The sequence below is a fragment of the Apium graveolens genome, chromosome 3 (genome assembly GCF_009905375.1).
Source record: "Apium graveolens cultivar Ventura chromosome 3, ASM990537v1, whole genome shotgun sequence".
Classification (NCBI taxonomy): Eukaryota; Viridiplantae; Streptophyta; class Magnoliopsida; order Apiales; family Apiaceae; genus Apium; species Apium graveolens.
In genome coordinates, this window is record NC_133649.1 from 83,014,667 (window position 1) to 83,036,768 (window position 22,102).

A 22,102-nucleotide genomic window follows, 5' to 3' on the forward strand; every position below is an offset into this window, starting at 1 on the left:
AACGCTGTGAAATTGTGAGTAAATCTAAATGCAAAGTTGTTCTGAAAGGATACAGGCGTGGTAACATTTATGAAGCTAAGCTTTCAACAAGTACTGATGGTTCTGCAATCTGTCTGATGAGTAGAGCATCAATTGAAGAAAGCTGGAATTGGCATAAGAAACTCTCTCATTTAAATTTCAACAATATAAATGAACTGGTCAAGAAAGATCTTGTGAGAGGATTGCCAAACACAGTATTTGCTCCTGATGATCTTTGTGATTCATGTCAGAAAGCCAAACAAAGAAAATCTTCATTCAAGAGCAAGACTGAATCATCAATTCTTGAGCCTTATCATCTACTACATGTTGATTTATTTGGTCCAGTAAATGTCATGTCTATTGCAAAGAAGAAGTATGCGTTGGTCATAGTGGATGAGTTCACCAGATACACATGGGTGTATTACTTGCATACAAAAAGTGAAATTGCATCAACCTTGATTGATCATATCAAATATCTGGATAAAATGGTCAAAGACTCTGTGAAAGTTTTAAGGAGTGATAATGGCACTGAGTTCAAGAATTTGATAATGGAAGAGTTCTGTAAAAGCCATGGAATAAAGCAGGAATTTTCTGCTCCTGGAACTCCACAGCAAAATGGAGTTGTTGAAAGGAAGAATAGAACTCTCATTGAAGCTGCACGTACAATGCTTGAAGAAGCAAAGCTTTCAACCTATTTCTGGGCTGAAGCTGTACAGACTGCTTGTTTTACTCAAAATGCAACACTCATTAACAAGCATGGAAAAACACCATATGAGATGGTGAAGAAAAAGAAGCCAAATCTGAAATATTTTCATGTATTTGGATGCAAGTGTTTTGTTCTCAAGACTCATCCTGAACAGCTATCAAAGTTTGATCTAAAAGCTGATGAAGGAATCTTTGTTGGATATCCACTTTCCACAAAAGCCTTCAGAGTCTATAATTTGAGAACAAAAGTGGTCATGGAATCTATCAATGTCTCTTTTGATGTCAAAAAGATTACTGGTCTTGAAGATTTCATTGACCATGATCAGCTGAGATTTGAAAATGAAGACTCAAATTCTGATACAGAAAATCCTGATAGTCTAAGTCCTGATACTGTAAACTCTGATGGATTAAACTCTGATGTTATTGAAACTGTGGAGACTACGTCAAAGAAAGATGCACCTATGCAGGGGGAGCATACTCAAGATTCTACCACATCTCAAGAAACATCAGAACATGCATCTGGCTCTTCAAGTTCTGATTCATCAAGTTCTGATAAGCCAAGTTCTGATAGTGCTGAAAATCTAAATACTGAAGAATCCAACTCAGAGAGCATAGTTTCAGGGGGAGCATCAGAAAATGAAAATGAAAATAGCATGGATCATGGGGGAGCATCCAGTTCGAGAGAAAACCTTCCATCTGCAAGGAAGTGGACAAAATGACATACACCTGATTTGATAATTGGAAATCCTGATGCAGGTGTCAGAACTAGAACAGGTACTTCAAATGAATGTCTTTACAATTCTTTTCTCTCTCAGACTGAGCCAAAGAAAGTGGAAGAAGCTCTTCAAGATACTGATTGGGTGCAAGCAATGCAGGAAGAGTTGAATGAATTTGAAAGAAACAAAGTCTGGACCCTAGAGCCAAGACCAAAGAATAAGTCTGTTATTGGTACAAAGTGGGTATTCAGAAACAAAACTGACAGTGATGGCATAATTACAAGGAATAAGGCAAGGCTGGTTGCAAAAGGATATTCTCAACATGAGGGAATTGATTATGATGAAACATTTGCACCAGTTGTTAGGTTAGAAGCCATAAGGATATTCTTGGCTTATGCTGCTCACAAAAAGTTTACTGTCTTTCAAATGGATGTGAAAAGTGCTTTTCTCAATGGAGAATTGGAGGAGGAGGTATATGTTGAACAACCTCCAGGTTTTGTAGATACCAAACATCCAGATTATGTCTACAGGCTTGATAAAGCACTTTATGGACTTAAGCAAGCTCCTAGAGCATGGTATGAGACTTTAGTTCAGTTTCTTCTGGAAAGTGGATTCAACAGAGGGACAATAGACAAAACACTGTTCTACCTCAACCATGGAAAGGACTTACTTCTGGTCCAGATTTATGTTGATGATATCATTTTTGGATCTACAAATGACAAACTTTGCAAAAAGTTTGCCAAACTAATGCAGTCAAGATATCAGATGAGTATGATGGGGGAACTTAGCTATTTTTTGGGCCTTCAAGTCAAGCAGAATGAGGAAGGCACTTTTATTTGTCAAACCAAGTACACCAGAAACTTGCTGAAGAAATTTGGAATGCAAGATTGTTCAAGTGCATCCACTCCAATGGCCACTGCGACAAAACTGGATAAGGATACCGGTAAATCAGTAGATATTACTTACTACAGAGGTATGATTGGCTCTCTACTCTATCTAACTGCTAGTAGACCTGATATCATGTATGCTACCTGTCTTTGTGCAAGATTTCAAGCAGATCCAAGAGAACCTCACTTAACAGCTGTAAAAAGAATCTTTAAGTATCTTAAAGGAACAGCTGCTCTGGGATTATGGTATCCTAGAGAATCAGATTTTAAACTAATAGGTTACTCAGATGCAGATTTTGCAGGTTACAAAATTGACAGGAAAAGCACAAGTGGAAGCTGCCAATTTCTTGGCGGCAGATTGGTTTCTTGGTACAGCAAGAAACAAAAGTCAATTTCCACATCAACTGCAGAAGCAGAGTATATTGCTGCAGGAAGCTGTTGTGCACAGATTCTTTGGATGAAGAATCAGTTACTGGATTATGGGTTAATATATTTCAAAATCCCTATTTACTGTGATAATCAAAGTGCTATTGCCATGACAGGTAATCCAGTTCAACACTCTATGACAAAGCACATCAGCATCAGGTACCACTTCATCAGGGAACATGTGGATGAAGGTACAGTGGAATTGCATTTTGTTCCTACAGATCAACAACTAGCAGATATCTTCACAAAACCACTGTGTGAAGCTACTTTTACAAGATTGGTAAATGAACTTGGAATGGTTTCAGGTTCTTTCTCTAAATCTGCTTAGTCTTGTTCTGTGTTATCAGACTTTATGCTCAGTATTTACAGAATTAATCTCATTGTGTATTCTGTGCTTAATTGATAAATATCTTTAAGTACTGACTGTTGTCTGATATATGTTTCTAAACTCTGATAAGTGATATGTCTGTTCAAGTACCTATTCAATCCTATGAGGATAACTGTGCTAGATACTGACCTAGTAGTCTTCAATAAACAAATGATTCCATGTAAGAAGTAATTATTTCAGTGGAAACCCTATGACAATAGCAAATTCTGATAATTGAGCTTAGTTAATTTTACTTTGTATATCTTATTACTAAGTCACAAATTAGAATAATGCTACTCATCTGTTAAGTTCTGATACTGTTAGGGCAAAAACACGCGCTAATATTCACGCAAGTATACGCGTTCGCAAGTAGTATAAGATATAAATCAGATTCGTTCCCACAGAGACTGGTTTAGGTTAAGTTCAATTTATGCACCTATGCAACAATGTATGGTTATCGCTCAATGCTAAGATAAATAACAAATTGGGTTTTTATTAAACTAAGAGATTATATTAAATAATATTAACTAAGAGAATTGAGGTTGAATTACTATATATGACAAACATGGGATCCTAACTTCATTATATACTTCATTCAATAGCCTTATTGTTTTTAACCTTAGCATGTGATGGTGATGACACTAATCAGATAACACGAAACTGATAAACGCCAACTTTCGTTGCACGAGTACCATTCTACCAGACATCCACAAAAGAGATAGAAGCTGAATAGGCACCAATTATATTGAGACCCTATATGTCTATAGAATTTGACAACATAACAGTTTAAGAACAAGTTATCTATCTTGATTACATAGGGCAAGTAAAACGGTTAGAGTTACCTACGAATCATGCATACACATACATGAACCTATGCTAGCATGGCAAGTTCTAAACCTCTATATTCACTGTCGCTTCAATAGAGATTAACACGCTATCTTATATGTTAGCTACGCACATAAGACGAATAAACACAACCAATACCAGGATATCAATCAATCACCACACATCAAGATATCGAAACAATTAACTATTGAAATCCATAAGTAAATCCGCTAGAATCCCATGACAACGATTAGCCCATAATCGAACTCATCGTCACCATGGGTTCCAATGAAAACATGGTATAAACAAGGTCTTAATAAACTAAATAATAATCAAAGTACAAATAAACGAGATCTAGGTTCAACAAGAACGAAAACGAGCATCCAAAGTTACAACTAATTCAAAGAATCACAAGTTGAAAACAAGATCTTCTTTTTCGAAGTTGTTCTGTGCTTCTAGGTCTTCTCCTTGGTATCCCCTTCGCTTCTTGCGCAAAACACAATCTTCTTCTTCTTCATTCTCCCTCTGAAAACGTCTCAAATCTACTTATATAATAGTCCCATAAAACTCAGATTACATAGAAGTTGGAAGCCAAACAGAAGTAGAAGTCTAAAATAATTCAGCAAAATTCCCGACCCTGCGCGACCGCTCAGCATAGCTGCGCGGGCGCGCAGGTTGCTGCGCGGCCGCTCAGCATAGCTGCGCGGGCGCAGAGGCCTCTACTGGAAAAAATCCAAGTTTGCTCCGTTTCTTCGCCGTAATCTGCCCGTTCCTTTCCTCTCGCAATGGTGAACACATGCCAAGGCTTATTCTTGATGATTCCTCCCCCGAAATGCAACTAATACCCTGAAATGCATGAACACTAGAAAAACGCATCAAATACACAAAATACTTGATTTCAAGACACCAATTTAAGCCATTTTAAGACGTTCTAAGTGGTATAAAATGCCACTTATCACACCCCCAAACTTAAATCGATGCTTGCCCTCAAGCGTCACAGACTCAAAAACAAATAAAAATATGAATGAATACAATCTATATGAAAATACAGCGATCCCCCTTACTACAATTAATCAACCAAATTGCCACATCTCAACGAATGCAGTTAGACAACTAAAGATCAATAAACTCATACAAACGGACATACAGCCAAAAACGTGGTGTGTGCAAATGCTTAACAGATATGCTTCGGAACTAGACCAATTACTATGACTAGACTATCCTCAAGGCAATCCTACGATTATACAAAGAATAAAAATTCCAGGCACAAAGTGATATACAACACTACAAGAACTCTGGAGCATACTACGGAATCGTGCTTTTTATTTACAACTCAAATGCTTATTTGACCGTGCAATGAGTGAGGTCCACAAAAGACTTATACAATGATATCCATGTAACGAGTGTTAGGTTAGCGGATCCCAGACTCTAAAAGCCTTAGGTCGCTAGGCACAAAGTCCCCTAAGAACTTAATAACTCGAATACCAAAGAGCCCACTCTTGATCAATTATGCCAAAAAAAAATTTTCTTTTTCTTTTTTTTTCTTTTTTTTTTTTTTTTAATTTCTGAGCAAGTGCGTTTCGCTCCATCTTGCTCAACCCTAGACTACTCGCAACATACGCGAGCCGGCTACTAGCCATTTGACGCCTAGCCACAACTAGCAACAACTTCCATATTTTTTTTCTCCAAAATTTTTCTTTTTCATGTCTTTATCACTAAGAACCTATAATCGAATTCTAAGCATAATAAGTAGATTGACCTTGAAAACAACCAAATCATAACACAATCTAGCCCTTTCGCATTCTCTAAGACTTAGTGGACTTACAATTGTTTCTAGCATGCATATCAACCTACACAACTTAATATCACTTTAATGATATCACTACACTCACATCAATATCACAATTCAGTCGATAAATCATTACAAAAGGGATCATGGTAAATGCATGAGCTATATGACATTCATAAAAAAAAACTATATGGCATAAATTATGCAACTATATGAACTAAACTATCATGAATATTAAAAAAAAAACTATATGGCATAAATTATGCAACTATATGAACTAAACTATCATGATATGCAACTAAATGACACACACACAATATTCCTTAACTACCACCCCCATACTTAAAATTTTCAATGTCCTCATTGAAGGCAATAATAAGGATTTCAGGCATACCTAATTAGCGGGAGATTCACCCTCGTCGGGTGGAGGATCAGGTGGCCAATCAACCTCGCCACCAGTGTCTCGAACAACAGTACCGAAAGCATGTGTCAAATCTGCAGCAAAATGACGGTGAATATCGTGCATGGCCTCCATACGCCTAGTTACTCGCCTGTACTGCTCATCACCAACACCAGTCCTATCAATTATCTGCTGCACATGAGAAGAACCCTCTATAGGCACTGGAGGATCCGTTCGGCTACCCTCTACATCATCAAAGATATATCCCAACCCCTTGTCAGGGGGTGCACCTAAGAATGAATAACTCAAGTGATTTGGCAGTGGGTTGAGCTCAAGTGTAGGAGCATCTTCAATAGACGACTCGAGACGATCCTGAGAAATTTTCAGCTCTGCTAACCCAAGAGAATCGAATGGCACATCCAACTTCCTCTTCCACAGAGGTGCATTCAAAACCTGAATTTGCTCTACTTTAAAGCACTCCTCTTTAGCTGTGGGTAATTTTATTTCCTTGAACACATTGAAAGTGACCTTCTGATCATGAACCTTCATCGTAAGCTCTCCTTTTTGCACATCGATCATAGTTCGGCCTGTAGCCAAGAATGGTCTTCCCAAGATAATGGGAATCTTCTTATCTTCCTCGAAATCAAGAATTACAAAGTCAGCAGGGAAGAAGAGTTTATCCACCTTGACCAAGACATCCTTCACTATCCCTCGTGGATAAGCGATGGAACGGTCAGCTAGTTGTAATGACATGTATGTTGGTTTTGGCTCAGGCAGACCAAGCTTCTTGAAGATAGATAAGGGCATCAGATTGATGCTAGCTCCTAAATCACATAAACACTTGTCGAACGACAAGTTTCCGATGGTGCAAGGAATAGTGAAGCTTCCAGGATCTTTAAGCTTCGGAGGCAACTTCTGTTGCAGCACAGCACTGCATTCCTCCGTTAGAGCAACGGTCTCTAAGTCATCGAGCTTCACTTTCCGAGAGAGAATACCTTTCATAAACCTCGCATAGCTAGGCATCTGTTCAAGAGCTTCAGCGAAAGGTATGTTGATATGAAGTTTCTTGAACACCTCCAGAAACTTCTCAAACTGCTTATCCAGCTTTTTCTTCTGCAGCCTTTTAGGAAAAGGAGGTGGAGGATAGATCCGCTTCTCCCCTGTATTACCCTCAGGAGGAGTGTGTTCCACAGTAGTCTTCCTTGGTTCCACCTCTACTCCCTTCTGCACATCTTCTTCAGCCACAACTGCATTTTCTGAATCTTGAGATTTTTCAGGCTCTTCGTCTTGCTGAATTTGGGGGCTTGCGACCTTTCCAGACCTTAAGGTGATGGCGTTCACATGTTCTTCAACTTCCCTCTTTCCTGGATTGGCTTCTGTATCACTAGGAAGCGTTCCTGGTGGTCGATTCAATAAGGCATTAGCAATTTGCCCTATTTGGTTCTCTAGATTCTGGATAGAAACAGCCTGGCTTTGGCATATAAGAGCCTGGTTTTTGCACATAAGCCTCAACTCCTCCAATTCAGATTTTTCATTCGAAGATAGACCTGCATCATTAGTTTGTTGTTGAAGTTGGAGTTGTTGCTGAAAACCAAGAGAGTTGAACAACTTATTTCCAAACGGCTGGAATGGCTGTTGCATCACATTCTGATTGTTGCTCCCGCCGAAGTTAGGATGATTCCAGTTGTCAGGATGATAAGTGTCTGGAACTGGTTGTTGCGATCTCTGAAAGTTGCTCACAAACTGAGCTGAGTCGCTAGATATAGCGCATTGTTCTGTCGCATGCGGACCTGCACACAGCTCACAAACACTAATTATCTGCTTAACACCATAGTTAGCCAGAGAATCGATCTTCATAGACAACGCCTTTAGTTGAGCAGTGATAGCTGTAGCTGTATCCACTTCAAGAACTCCTGCTACCTTGCCCTGTGGATATCTCTGGGTTGGATACTGATATTCATTAGCAGCCATCAGTTCAATTAGATCATAAGCTTCCTTATAGCTCTTTGCCCATAATGCTCCACCTGATGCTGCATCGAGCATGGGTCTGGACTGTGCTCCCAACCCATTGTAAAAACAAGTGATGATCATCCAATCAGGAATTCCATGATGAGGACACTTCCTAAGCATCTCCTTGTAGCGCTCCCAAGCTTCACTTAGCGATTTTCCCGTTTGCTGCGCAAATTGAGTAATAGCATTCCTGAGTGCAGCTGTCTTCGCCATAGGGAAGAATTTAGTAAGAAACGTCTGAGCAAGATCTTCCCAAGTAGTAATCGAACCAGCTGGTAGAGAGTGTAACTAGCTCTTAGCCTTGTCCTTCAGAGAGAATGGGAACAGTCTCAGCTTCACAGCATCTTCAGAAACACCGTTGAACTTGAAAGTGTCGCATATTGTAATAAAATCCCTAATGTGTGTATTGGGATCTTCCGTTGGAGAACCCCCAAACTGGACTGAAGTCTGTACCCATTGAATTATGCCAGGCTTGATCTCAAAGGTATTAGCTGTGATAGCTGGCCGGACAATGCTAGATTGAATGTCATTGATCTTGGGTTGAGAAAAATCCATCAAGGCTTTCGTTCGTGCTGCTGGATCTCCCATCGTAATGAGTACCTGAAACACAAACAAATAAACCGTGATAGTAAAAGAATCCGAGTCAGTGAACTTTAACGACCACTGATGACAAGCACATAAACTAAAAATTAACACCGAGTCCCTGGCAGCGGCGCCAAAAACTTGTTAGGGCGAAAACATGCGCTAATATTCACGCAAGTATACGCGTTCGCAAGTAGTATAAGATATAAATCAGATTCGTTCCCACAGAGACTGGTTTAGGTTAAGTTCAATTTATGCACCTATGCAACAATGTATGGTTATAGCTCAATGCTAAGATAAATAACAAATTGGGTTTTTATTAAACTAAGAGATTATATTAAATAATATTAACTAAGAGAATTGAGGTTGAATTACTATATATGACAAACATGGGATCCTAACTTCATTATATACTTCATTCAATAGCCTTATTGTTTTTAACCTTAGCATGTGATGGTGATGACACTAATCAGATAACACGAAACTGATAAATGCCAACTTTCGTTGCACGAGTACCATTCTACCAGACATCCACAAAAGAGATAGAAGCTGAATAGGCACCAATTATATTGAGACCCTATATGTCTATAAAATTTGACAACATAACAGTTTAAGAACAAGTTATCTATCTTGATTACATAGGGCAAGTAAAACGGTTAGAGTTACCTACGAATCATGCATACACATACATGAACCTATGCTAGCATGGCAAGTTCTAAACCTCTATATTCACTGTCGCTTCAATAGAGATTAACACGCTATCTTATATGTTAGCTACGCACATAAGACGAATAAACACAACCAATACCAGGATATCAATCAATCACCACACACCAAGATATCGAAACAATTAACTATTGAAATCCATAAGTAAATCCGCTAGAATCCCATGACAATGATTAGCCCATAATCGAACTCATCGTCACCATGGGTTCCAATGAAAACATGGTATAAACAAGGTCTTAATAAACTAAATAATAATCAAAGTACGAATAAACGAGATCTAGGTTCAACAAGAACGAAAACGAGCATCCAAAGTTACAACTAATTCAAAGAATCACAAGTTGAAAACAAGATCTTCTTTTTCGAAGTTGTTATGTGCTTCTAGGTCTTCTCCTTGGTATCCCCTTCGCTTCTTGCGCAAAACACAATCTTCTTCTTCTTCATTCTCCCTCTGAAAACGTCTCAAATCTACTTATATAATAGTCCCATAAAACTCAGATTACATAGAAGTTGGAAGCCAAACAGAAGTAGAAGTCTAAAATAATTCAGCAAAATTCCCGACCCTGCGCGGCCGCTCAGCATAGCTGCGCGGGCGCGCAGGTTGCTGCGCGGCCGCTCAGCATAGCTGCGCGGGCGCGCAGGCCTCTACTGGAAAAAATCCAAGTTTGCTCCGTTTCTTCGCCGTAATCTGCCCGTTCCTTTCCTCTCGCAATGGTGAACACATGCCAATGCTTATTCTTGATGATTCCTCCCCCGAAATGCAACTAATACCCTGAAATGCGTGAACACTAGAAAAACACATCAAATACACAAAATACTTGATTTCAAGATACCAATTTAAGCCATTTTAAGACGTTCTAAGTGGTATAAAATGCCACTTATCAGATACTAGTAAAACTGCTGAATGTACTAAGTGTTGATAAACCTCACTTATCAAAAGAAAAAGCAAAAAGATCAAAGAATAAAATGAGGTACTCCTTTGAGATCTAGAGTAAAAATGTGGAAGGGACGACCCAAGTGCATTGCTGGTATTAAGTAGATATGCATTAGAAAAGCAAAATATTTTCTTGGTGACTTTTCACACTCTATGATTACTGGAGAAATACTCTGATAATAGCATAAATTCTGATAAACAGTCGTGACTGACTTACACTGAGAAGCCACTGTAAAATAGAATTTCAAAAGATGCATAAAATTAGCACAAAACAGTTGAGGTGGACTCAAGCATGAACTCATTCATCAGTAGGTTTCAGGACAATGACAGCTCTTTAGCAAAATTTTAGTTATGCCTTATTTCTAAGATGTACTGAAGTGAATCAGACTTTACTCTTTGTCTGTTATTTAGCTTAATGCACACACTAATCACTCCATCTGAATGATGAAAATTTCTGTGGTGGTCTATGTTATTTTAGATAAACAGTCATTATGTCATTTTTGCACAAATTCTGAGGACAAGTTCTAGTTACACGTTCTGATGATTAAGTTCTGAAGTCTATAACTCAGAACTTGTATGAGGATTTACTAATATGGGCATTCCTTTTTCGAGTTAAGAAATTATATTCTGATGACTATTAAGTTCTGGTATAGGTCTAAGTTCTGATTTCTCAGTCTAATCCTTTACTTGGCTTATCTGTGAATAAAATTTGATAACAGTCTCAGTTCGAACTAGAATATGTTGAAGTGGAAGATTAATAGTCACTATGATTAGGATTAATGGTATTCGTACTTGAACAGTCCACTGTTTCTTGTTTCTTGTGCGGTTTAAACCATGATTCCTCTTTCCAATGAATGTTATTCTTTTTCAAAGTCTAGGGAGACGAGGTAGAATTAATTCTACCTGTCAGCATTCAATTTCTTTGCGTCTCCTGGCATTCTCTTGCCTATATAAGCAGCCACTTCACATCAGTCTTTCCATCAAATTCTTCTCACACACTTATCTTCATACTTCTTCTTTCAAAAACACAATGGTCAGATACAACATGTTTTTGAACTACCAAAACTTCAATATGGAGCTAAGCTGTGCCGAGTGGCAGCAGGAATGGCATGTCACAGCCATTCCTGAGGAGATATGGGACTCTGTCCCACAGGAGGTACTGACACACCTTCTGTTCTTCTATATGGACTACCATCGCCATCTGGAACGATTGGAGGAGGAAAGGCTAGAAGCTCTCTGCCAGCAAGAGCGAATCATCAGACTCGCCATTCTGTTTGTCGAGAGTAGGAAGAAGAAGATGACTTAATCTCGTCTTCTTCCTGTTTTTCTTCATCATCAGCTTTGTCAGGCTTCTTAGCTAGGACTAAGGCTGTTGATGTTAGGTTTAGAAGCTTAGGGAAAATCTTGTATAAGTATTGATGTAATTTCCATTTCATAAATGTATTGTCTTGATATATTAATGAAAGTTATTTTTACTTCAAGATTTTGTCTCTGAGTTATTTTATCTTGTGTTGATAAATCCTGATTGATATTCTGATGACCATATAAATTTTGTTTTATATTAAGTTCTGATTCATTTTCAGCACTTACTTATCTAATTTATCTTGGTCATTTTCATGTGATGTATTTTCAGAATATTAATGATGCAGTGAAAAATAATTCAATCAGTGCTAACGGTTTAAATTTTGAATTAAAACTGTTTCTCTTGATAAATGGAACGGTTTTTCCTTGAAACTAGGCAAATGGGTAAGTAATGATTCCTGTTTTCTCGAGCCCAGTAACTGTCCGTTATTACTGCATGTCTGACAGGTGTCCAACGGTAACATTTTTGTTCAGAGTATAAGTACAACAGAGAGAAGATTTCTTTAATCTTTTATTTTCTTCATATTTTATCTCTCTCCTTACTTTTACTCTCTTTCTCTTTATTTCTCACGTTGGTTTTTCATACAGACATTATCTCAAACACCTAACAGGCATACTTGAATCTCATTTTTTTTCACATGGCACCAAAGGATTTAATCATTGATGGAGCTAAGTTTGTCCCCAACAACTATGCTGCAGTTCTTGATCACACTGAAGCTCCATCTGAATTGCACTTTGTGCAAGATCTTCTTACACATAGTGAGGTTGGGTATGCATTAACACAGCCTGAATTCTTTTCAAGCCAACAAGTTCTGAGGTTTTGGAGGACTGGACTTTTTGATGATGGTGGTCAACGTGGAACTCCCAGTATTATCTTCCAAGTGGGTGATTCATCCTTTGTAGTCACTCCTGGTACAGTACGCAGGGCTTTACATCTTCCAGAAGATTGTACTTTCTCAATTCCAGAGGACTCAGCCCTTCGGGAGTTAATGGCTGAATTGGGATATGAAAAGAGTCTGACGAAACTTGGACAGTTGAAACGGGCTAATATCAGAAGAGAATGGAGTTTCTTCTTTGATTGCATCACCAAAGCTTTTGGGAACAAATGTTCGAATTTTGATGCTATTCCAATTATGAGTCAGCACATCGGGTACGCAATTATCAATCAAACTCATTTTGATTTTGCAACTGCTTTAATTGGTTTTATTGGGGATAGGATGACAGAGGATCGAGATGTTGTTTATTTTGCTAGATTCTGTCAACTTATTTACACTTATTGTACTGATGAACCTCATTTAGTCAGCACTCAAACCCCACCTTTTAAGGTTGCAAAATGATATTTTAATGACTTGGTAAATGCTGATACTAAGAAAAAAGTGGTTAGACCATTACAGATTCCTAAGTCTGTAAAACAGATCCTGGTAAATGCTGATCCTGATACTTATAGATCTGTTTACTCTGATGTCCAACCAACTCCAAACACCCAAAATCCATCAACCTCAGTACCTACCTCTCATTCTACTCAACCTACCCTCAGAACATATCTCAAATCCTATCTCTCCACTTCACAGCCTGCTCGACCTTCATCTTCAGCACCTACTGTGAAATCTTCATCTTCCAAGCCAAAGAGGACAAAGAATGTTCCTTAAACATCTCAAAAGAGAAGGAGGATTGCATTGAGCGATGAATCTGATTCTGAGGAACCGGTTTCTGCTAGAGAACCTGTTGTATCTGAAGCTGAGAAAGAGATTTCTCAGAAGGATTCTGAAATTGGGGGTTCTAGGCTTCTCAAGAGGCTTAGACGAATGACAGTTCCTGAAACTCCCAAGGAATCCAAATCAACAAGGAAGTACAAGAAACAGAGGGCACAAAGGCCAGTTTCAGATGATGAAGAGGAAGCAGCTAAGGAAGGGGATCAGGAATCTCTGATCTCACAAGACAAGGAATTTGCTCCAGTCACTTCTTCTCCATCAACTCCATCTCAGGAAGCTGTATCTGACAAGGCTAACTCACCATCCGTGTCTCTTGTTGATCCAGACACAAGTGCTGATATTGATGTTCAACACTTGGTTGTGTCTGAAGTATTTCTCTTAGAAGCTCCAACAGCAAATAATCCTTCCACAAAACCTGTTACTGATGCTGTTCAAACTCCAGAGTTATCAACAACACCTTCTCTGTATCAAGATGCTGATGATCAGACTTTAGGTGAGCATCAGGATATGGCTGTTGATCAGAACTTAGTATCAGATCCGCAATTAGAGGATGCTGAAGCCTCCATTGCTACTCACACTGTTGTCTTATCAGAAGATACTGATGCTGCAAATGCTGGAGATACTGGTGATGTTGCTCCAACTGTAGATGCTGATAAAGCAGGTCCTTCAGGACATACTCCTCAACAGACTCTTCCTAAGTCTGAACTGGTAAAGAAGTTTGTTACCGGGGATGCACCAGTACCTTGGAGTGAAACTCCTGCAGGTCAGGAGTGGATTAAGGAATGGAACTCAGTTTCATGTGTTCCAACTGCAATACATCTTGCTGAGAACTTGACTAAAGCTGATGAAATGTTAAATTCTGATGATTTAAAAACCCAGCTTAGAGTCACTGCATTGAGTACTAAACATCTACAAGGTATTCATTCAACTACTCATGCAGAGCTACACAAGATTCAGGAGAACTTTATCAAACAAGAACAAGTTTGGAAAATTGATAAGAAAAAGTTCTTTCAACCTACCATTGACAGGATTGCTTATATTGAAAAAACTCAAGAGAAATAACAAGCTCAGATTGATGAAATTCTGACAAATCAAGTTTCTCAGTAATCGCAACTTACTGAAATCCAATCCTCAGTGGAATTACTTATCTCTCTTTTACTACCTGCTGATGCCAAAAAGGGGGAGAAGGTAATTAAGTCCAAATGCAACACTAACAAGACACTGCAAGGAAATGATGATGGAAATGATGATCAAGGATACTCTGGAATGGGTAGCGGTCATAGTCAAGGTAGTAGGTTTACATCAAGACAAGCTAGTCACAGGACAAGTTCTGATACTGGGAAAAGAATAAGTTCTGCTGCTGGTAAAAGGATAAGTTCTGATAAACTTCTAGATCTTGATGAGGAAATGTCAAGACAATTATTTCTTCAAGAAAATCCAGGAATGGACTTGGAAAGTTTAAAGGAAGAAGAAGCTAGACTTAAATCAGAGAAAGTCACATCTAAATCTGAAGCTTCTGGTAAAAATTCACTTCCAAAACTCAAAGGCATTGTGATCAAAGAAAGGACACATACTGAAGCAACGTTGGCTAGATCACAACCACAGATAGATCCAAGATCCAAGGGTAAAGAAAAGGTTGGTGAACCTATCAAGGTTTATGTACCTCCTGAGGAAGAAGAAATTACTGATGAAAAGGATGATCTTGCTCTGACTTCAAGAAAAGTTCTTAAAACAACCTCTGACATGGCTCAAGTTGTTCAGAGTCAAGAAATTGTAAGTTCTGATATTCAGAAGAAGCAAGTAACCTCTGACAGAGCTCAAGTTAACTTGATATCAGAAAATAGATCAAAGACACTCCTACCAGGATTCACTAAAGCAAAACAGACTCAATCTTTGAAGACTACTGCAAGTGGTTTTGAAGTAAGAGTAGTTACTGGAAAGGAAGCTAGAGATAAAACTGGATTGGGAAGTGCTGATGAAAGAAGAGTACACAACACTACCAATGATCCAACTTCCTTGAGTGAACCAGGTATTGGAGCAACTCCTGAGAGATTGAATCAACTGGAATCTGTACAGATGGTTTACCATACCTACTTGAAAGAATACATCATGTTGTATTTCATGACAGATGGTAGGGTTTATCATATAAGACAAAATGCCATTCCATTGAAGTATTTTGAAGAATTGGAGCATGTACTTTTCTTACTTCAAGTGGATGACAGAATAACAAAGACTGCTGTAAACTACTTAAAAGAACAAATTCAGAGACAGAAAAGGCTTTATTCTGTTAGGTCTGACAGCATATATGTTCCAAAGTACAGAGATCACAATGGTGATATTGTTGATATGAAGCCTAATACTGCACAGATCAGAACATATCTTGGTATTAAGGGACTTGAATTCAATCTGGAGTCTGACAAAGCTTATGTCATAAGACTAGATCATGAGTTGAGAAAAGCAAAGATCAATGATCTCAGAGCTGCAATTTTTCAAACTGGTGAAGATACTGCAGAGCTTAAAGATGTCAAAAGGAGAATGATTGATGAACTAAGATATGCTGAGAAATGTTTGTTGAAGAACTATCTCATAACAACTCCTGACATCCGAAAGATCAGAAAATGATGAAGCCAAGTCGAAGATCTACAACTGCTTAAATTCTGATATTTATACAGACTGAAGTTGTTATCAGAAGTTGAAATTGGTAAAAGCTTTAAGGACTGTAAGTTGTAGTTATCTAGTCTAATTCTCATGCATTTGTACTTAATGTTTTTGACATCATCAAATATCTGTTAAACTTGTATATTATGTTAATTTACAAGTTGGGGGAGATTGTTAGATATATTTGATAATGTCATGGCTAATATATTTTATGTTTAGCTTTCAGATCTTACTTGAACAGGATAAATCAGTACTTAACTGTTGATCAGTACTTATACTGGAAGTCAGGACTTAAGGATATCAGTACTTATGTTATCAGGAGATAATCATCAGAAGATAAATATCAGAACTTAAGTGCTGAAGGATAATCAGATAAGGACAGTAGCTGATTAAAGGAAAGAAGATCAAGATAAACATAAGAAGAGATATGCATGAAGAAGGAATTCTGTAAAGAATGGAATACTTGGAAGAAAAGATATCTGATTGATATATTTTAGGAAGCAGAATTATATTCCATATCAATTAGCGATTATCTTGTAACTGTGTAGTATATAAACACAGACATAGGGTTTACACTATAAGTGTTATCATTATTAGAGAAGATTATTCATTATAACCCTAGCAGCTCTCGTGATATTTGTTCGTCACTAAGAGGTAATAGTTCCATAATATTATTGTTAAGGCAAGAAACGCTTCCTATTCTAGATTTTCTAGAGCACGCCTTATTTTGATTTAAGTTCACCTAAATCTATCATCGCATGGTAAACATAGGCATATATCTCATATATAAAAATAAATAAACAAGTAAGCATGCAAGTAATATCATGTCACACATAGATATAATGATGTATGAATTTATTATAGCATTTAAAAGCAATTAAAACAATTAAAACATGCTTTAAAACACTTTCGGGAATATACACAGTTCAAAACTTTTATATAACAAATATTTGACCACTCCATTAGATCCGTCTCAGAAAAACAAATCCAACGATATATTGCACGCCCAAAACGGAGTTACGAAACTCCCAAAAAATCAAATTTAATGTGGACAGACGGGATGTAACGCATTACAAGAACGCGTTACAAGGGCTGTAACACATTCCGGTAATGCGTTACAACACTGTTGAGCCATTTATGTGTGTAACGCATCCCGTAAATGCGCAACAGTGTGTAACGCATTCACGGAATGCACGACACCCCCCCCCCCCCGCGTGCTCTACACACGCCTGGCACCTGACCGTTGCAGATTTTTTTTTTATTTTCTTCAGCCGTTTGTCTGCTTGTCTGCTTACTGCTGTTACAAAAAAAAAGTTACCCCCTTTCCTTTACTCCCTTAATTAATAACTCTTATTAATATGGTCATCATTTTAATTTTATTATTAATAAATTAATTAACATTTAATTAATAAATTAATAAAAATCAAAATAATATAATTTCTTAAATCGGGCAGTATCAGAAAATTGTCAGATCAGCCAGGGGTCTTTGTGCAAATTTTAATCATATTTTTATTCACATGCATAATTATTTCATGAATTTTAATTAAAACAACAAATAATCTACACATCACAAAATTATGAAAAAAATACCTAGATGATCTACAACACTTGTAGAACCCAGATCAGTAGTCAAGATCTAATGCAAAAATTATTTCGAATTAATTCATAATTAAATCTAAATAAACTTGCAAAAATCATAATAAATCCATACATGCATAAAAAAATCTGAAATTTTTTATATGAATCTCTTCATGCAGAACCTAGCTCTGATGCCATTGAAGGAATTTACGGATGAGCGGAAGCGAGATATAACAATTATTCCGTAAAAACCATGTATCGCACATATAGAAAAACGTATAAAACAGAAAAACGGAGGAATCGTAACCATGCCTTGAAAATCGAAGCTTTATAATATAGTTGCTAACAGTTGCTCGTCAGTGTGTGAAGCACTCTACCGGTATCTACCAAGAATGATCCTCTTCGATGAAGCTTTTTATAAAACCAAGTTTTTATAAAAATGGAGTTTTTGGAGAGAGAGAGAGAGGAAGAAGATGGAGGCTAGCTCTTCTTAGGGTTTTCACAAAACCAAGTGTGTGTTTAGAATGAGCCATCTCATTCTATTTATAGGGCTCTCCTAGGTTTTTAAAATATATAATTTTATATATATTAGCCCCACATTTTATCTTTATAAAATGCTTTAATAATAATTAAAACCATTTTAATCATTATTTCTTTTTCTAAACTATTTAGAAAATAATTCTCTCTCTCATTATTTCATCAAAGAAAATATTCTTTTATGGTGTGACCCTGTAGGTTCAATATTATGCTGGTAGTAGAAATAAATAAAAATAAACTTTTATTAATTATTTACATGAATACTAAAATTCACTAAATATAATTAACTGATTAATTATATTTATTCTACATCGTGAGTGATGCTTCTCAACATATCGCGACTATCCGGATAATATGAATTCACTGCTTAAAATACCAAGAACCTGTCAGTGACTAGTTACCGTACAATGAATTCCTTCTACCCTTACAATATCCCGATTAAATACAAGGCATGGATCTCGTGTCAGGCCTATCAAATTTAATCATATGATTTCTTATTCATAATGCAAAGTTCATATTAATGCAAATTAGAAACTCCTTTCTAATTTCATACACTTTGGCCAGAGATTCCAGAACTCGCATACTAAGAATAACATAGGCTATTCTCTTCCTATACTGGAAGGGGTAGATCCTCTATTGACGTTAACTATCTCTATACACAAATCCCTATGCCCAGAATAGACCTAATGGATGTCCTTGAGACTAAGGACTAAACCAAAGCACAGTTCATTATATACAAGATAACTTTAACGATCTCAAGTCTAAGGACACTTGTACAATTATCACTCAGTGAATAACTATTGACACGTGAGTAATCTCCATTAGTTGTTCAACTTATCGAGTCATGTTCAGTGAACTTATTCCCTAATAAGCACATACATACTAGCTATAGTGTCACCACACAAATGCCTATGAGAACAGACATCCTCCTGAAGGGAGCAAGCATAGTATGTACCAATCTTTGCGGATCCACTAACATCCGATTAGTTATCCTATGATCAGGAACTGTTTAAGTCTAGTGTTATCATCTTCTAGATCTCACTATTATAATCTCATTATAATTCTAGAAGCTTTACTCTGAACTATGGAACATCTTATTTAAAATACTTTAAATAGATAAAGCCCATAATATAAACATAACAAGTCTTTTATTAATTTCAATGAAATCAAATAGGAATACAAGAAAGTTCTTCCTAACTCATCATACATGATTGGATTTAGGACAAACACTTTCAATCTCCCACTTGAACTAAAGCCAATCACCCTGGTACTAATACCGATCTTCTCTTTATGACGATCAAAGTGAATCTGAGATAATGACTTTGTGAGTGGGTCTGCTACGTTGTTATGTGTGTCAACTCTCTCAATCTTGACATCTCCTCTTTCAATGATTTTCCTAATCAAATGAAAGCGTCACAAAACATGTTTGGAATTTTTATGAGACCTAGGTTCCTTGGCTTGTGCTATTACTGCGTTGTTATCACAATACAACACAATAGGCTCCTCAATGCTATGAACAACTCCCAACTCAGAAAAAATTTCCTCATCCAAACGGCTTCTTTTGCAGCCTCACTTGCAGCTATATATTCTTCTTCCGCTGTGGATTCAGCCGTTGTAGACTGTTTGGAACTCTTCCAACTAATCGCACCACCATTCAGAGTAAACACGTACCCTGACATGGATTTTCTATCATCACTTTCTGATTGAAAACTAGAGTCAGTATAACCCTCTATTTTCAACTCAGATCCACCACCAAAAACAAGAAAAATATCCTTAGTCCTTCGTAAGTACTTAAGAATGTTCTTCACTGCTTTCCAGTGGTCTTCACCTGGATTAGACTGATATCTGCTCATTACACTAAATAAATAAGCAACATCATGCCTATACATAACATTATGTACATGATAGATCCTATTGCTGAAGCATAAGGAATCTTACTCATACGCTCTCTTTCCTCAGGTGTCTTAGGAGACATCTTTTTGGAAAGGGACACTCCATGGCTCATCGGTATGAGACCTCTTTTGGAGTTTTCCATGCTAAACCTTTTAAACACTTTCTGGATGTATGTACCCTGGGTAAGACCTATCATTCTTCTAGATCTATCTCTATAGATCTTCATACCGAGAATGTAGGATGCTTCTCCCAAGTCCTTCATAGTGAAGTTCTTTGATAGCCACACTTTGACTGATTGCAACATCGGTATATCATTTCCTATAAGAAGTATGTCATCCACACACAATACAAGAAATATTACCGCGCTCCCACTAACCTTCTTGTAGACACATGGTTCATCTATGTTTTTGATAAAACCAAACTCTTTGATTGTCTCATCAAAAAGGATGATCCATCTACGAGAAGCTTGCTTTAAACCATATATGGTTCGTAGCAGCTTACACACTAGGTGTTCATTTCCCTTGGAAAGAAAACCCTCTGGCTGTGTCATATACACTTCCTCTTCAAGTTTCCCATTGAGGAAGGCCATTTTCACGTCCATTTGCTAGATCTCATAGTCGTAGTAAGCAGCAATCGCAAGCAAAATACGAATTGATTTTAACAGGGCTACAGGCGAAAAAGTTCCGTCAAAGTCAATCCCTTGCCTTTGTCTGAATCCTTTTTCCAAGAGCCTGGCCTTATAGGTCTCCACCTGTCCATCTGCTCCAATCTTTCTTTTGTATACCCATTTGCACTCAATAGGCTTCACACCCTCGGTGCTTCAACCAAAGTCCATACTTGGTTGGTATACATAGATTCCATTTCGTATTTCATGGCACTTTGCCATTTCTCTGAGTCAACACTACTCATAGCCTCATTATAGGTCATAGGGTCGTCATCATCAATGATTGACAACTCATTGTCATTCTCAATGACAAGGCCATAATACCTCTCAGGTTGGCGAGACACTCTCCCTGACCTACGAATGGGCTGTTCCACATAAGGTTGTTCAGTCTGAACAGGTGTTTCCACTTGAACCGTAGTAGTTTGTGCTTCTTGAACTTCATCAAGTTCAATTTTGCTCCCACTGTTTCCTTCAAGGATAAACTGCTTTTCCAAGAAGGTAGCAGCATGTCTGGAGACAAACACCCTATGATCGGTGTAAAAGTAATACCCTAAAGTCTCTTTAGGATATCCCATAAAAGTACATTTTACGGATCGAGATTCCAGCTTATCAGGGTCAACTTTCTTGACATAAGCTGGACATCCCCAAATCTTAACGTGTTTAAGACTTGGTTTCCTTTCTTTCCATATCTCATATGGAGTTTGAGGAACAGATTTGGAAGGCACCTTATTCAGTAAATATGCTGAGGTTTCCAATGCATAACCCCACAGAAATACTGGAAGATCCGCATAGCTCATCATGGACCGAACCATGTCTAACAAAGTTCGATTTCTCCTTTCAGATACCCCATTCAACTGTGGAGTATATGAAGGAGTCCACTGGGAGACTATACCATTTTCTTTGAGATAATCTAGAAACTCTTCATTCAAGTATTCACCACCTCGATCTGATCGAAAAGTTATAATACTATGTTTGGTTTGTTTCTTCACTTCATGCTTATATTCTTTGAACTTTTCAAAGGCTTCAGACTTATGTTTCATCAAATACACATATCCGAATCTAGATCGATCATCTATAAAAGTAATGAAGTATGAAAATCCACCCATGGCTTGCGTAGACATTGGTCCACATACATCTGTGTGTACCAATCCTAGCAAATCTGCAGCCTTCTCTCCATGTCCACTAAATGCAGATTTGGTCATTTTACCCAATAGACAAGACTCGCATGTAGGATATGATTCAAAATCAAAGGGGTCAAGTAACCCTTCCTTATACAATGTCCGCAGTCTATTTTCACTAATATGACCAAGTCTGCA

At 37.6% G+C, this 22,102-nt stretch overlaps 1 non-coding gene across 1 annotated transcript; it reads left to right on the plus strand.

Moving 5' to 3' along the window:
- Nucleotides 1-8,234: 8,234 nt before the first annotated feature.
- On the plus strand, nt 8,235-8,341 carry LOC141716139 (small nucleolar RNA R71). Its single transcript, XR_012572859.1, has one exon. It is a non-coding gene; the product is annotated as a small nucleolar RNA R71 (small nucleolar RNA).
- The last annotated feature ends 13,761 nt before the right edge of the window (nt 8,342-22,102 follow it).